The sequence below is a fragment of the Poecilia mexicana genome, unplaced genomic scaffold, assembly GCF_051168715.1.
Source record: "Poecilia mexicana isolate PSO_F unplaced genomic scaffold, ASM5116871v1 scaffold_6, whole genome shotgun sequence".
Taxonomy (NCBI): Eukaryota; Metazoa; Chordata; class Actinopteri; order Cyprinodontiformes; family Poeciliidae; genus Poecilia; species Poecilia mexicana.
This window is the reverse complement of record NW_028263375.1, coordinates 33,869,132-33,871,229: the sequence shown is the minus strand read 5'-3', so window position 1 is coordinate 33,871,229 and position 2,098 is coordinate 33,869,132. Positions and strand designations below refer to the sequence as shown.

Genomic DNA, 2,098 nt, shown 5'->3' with positions numbered 1-2,098 from the left:
TCCCTCCTAGGGTTTGTGTTAAGAATGATACAGATGAGAGATAAAATAGGAGTTCAGAGACAACTGTTCATTTAACCAGACTAACAGGATCAATCCCAATCTTGTTCTCAGAACAAAACTCTCCTTCTGGGATTATGTTGTCATACAAATTGATTGTTACTTTTAAGGGGCGTAGCCCATAAGTTATCAGCACTCACATTCACAATATGCATAAAATGTGTTGTCCATTTCCCTAATGACCGAGTATTTCTGTCTGTCTCTATGTTCTCACAGGGACTGTCAAAATGCATCGATTGCTTCAAATACAAACAAGGTCTTGAGTGCCATCTTCATGTTAATGGTTTAATCTGTATCAGATTCTAGATAAAAACATGTTTCATAGGTTGATACTAAAGTTGCGCTGCTCTTGTTCATCTTGCTGTTATGCATCTGTGACTATCATCTGACCATGTGTGGCCTATGCGGTTCTGGTGGCTTCTATTGGTGTGGCAATGAATGACAAGGAGCTGCTCAAGTTGGCATCAGCTGTTTCTTTAATTCTCCATCTGCATTTCACACAACGGGCATGGAGGTAAAGTCAGTCTCTGGCATAAAACAAGCTCCTCATCGGTGATCTTCATGGCTCTGAGGATTACCTATAATACAATAACCACAATAAAATAATTTAAAATTACAGTGATCGCATAGTGGATTTTGTTTTACAGTAAAAGAACAACCAGTGAGTGTCTTTTTCAGAGAAAATAAAGTAACTAATTCAAATGTTCTGAAAAATAAAATAAAATGCTGACATTTTATTTACTGGATGCCATTTTTATATTTTAGTTTATATAACATTGCATTTTAGAACAATGCAGAAACATAAATTAACCATATCATTGTATAAAACTCAGTCTCATGTTAACCATCTGCTACAGGAGATTTGGCAAAACATACCTGCATTTCACACAACTGGCATGGAGGTAAAGTCAGTCTGGGATAAACCAGCTCCTGCAAGGAGGAGCCAAAATGTTACCGCGTGGGAAATTCCCACTGCACTTTCCCACGAACTAAACATTCTCAAGCACGACAAAAACGACATAACAGAACTAGCGTGGCCCAGACCGAACATATTTCAACAATATGCAAAAACGAAAACCACAAACACACTTCACAAAATGCATAAATAATATTTCTTTATCACATGGCGGAGACACGTTACCTCGTCGGTGATCCTCATGGCTCTGAGGATTACCCATAATGCCCCGGTCTTTCTAGGGTGAATGCAATACAACTTTTTACCAGCAGATGGCAGCAGGGCCGAGCGCAAATCGTGACACCGCACCTACTAATGGCACTTCCGGTGGCAGGTGTCATTACGCGCCACAAGCATAGACATAATATAAGCATAGACGCCTCATGGACCACTCCGGCGCAGGAAATACGGCGGCCATCTTGGAGCGGTATACCCTCCTACTTTGCTCAATCAAAACAGCAGAAGATGCCTCAGCACTGAGGGATATTGTTGTTCTGGTCGATGGATTATTGATGCGAGGGCTCCACAGACAACATTTCACAAGTAAGATGGACATATTATTGTGTATATATTGTGATTAGAATATTACTTCACTGTATTTATGTCCACCGGCGAGATACCAGCTAATATTAGCTACAGTGCTTGGTGTAATACGGGTTCAGCCCCGCTATGAAGGCTAACTGAGATTCCGTAAATCTAAAAAAATGAATTATTCTCTAACATTGACTTAGATTATCTGACACAAGGGCCTAGAAATGAAACAATATAACACATATTATAAAACTTATATTATGTGTTATAACATTCACCGGCAAAGTCTACACAGGTGGTAAAGACTATTATTTATATTCTTTCACTCTGTCAAAAGTAAGATACATCCTAAATCTTCCGTTTTTGTTTTGAAGGTTTCCTAAAGACACGATGTGAGGAAGAAGAGAGAAAAATCTATAAAGAGAGACGGATTCACTGCAGCATGGATGAATCTCACATCGGATTTTGGACTCGTCGGCTGAAAAACACACACACACACACACACACTATATATATATATATATATATATATATATATATATATATATATATAAA

At 38.6% G+C, this 2,098-nt stretch overlaps 1 long non-coding RNA gene across 1 annotated transcript; it reads left to right on the top strand.

Annotated features, from left to right (window-relative positions):
* Positions 1-459: 459 nt before the first annotated feature.
* On the top strand, positions 460-1,060 carry LOC148159541 (uncharacterized). Its single transcript, XR_015763159.1, has 2 exons — positions 460-571; positions 960-1,060. It is a non-coding gene; the product is annotated as an uncharacterized LOC148159541 (long non-coding RNA).
* The last annotated feature ends 1,038 nt before the right edge of the window (positions 1,061-2,098 follow it).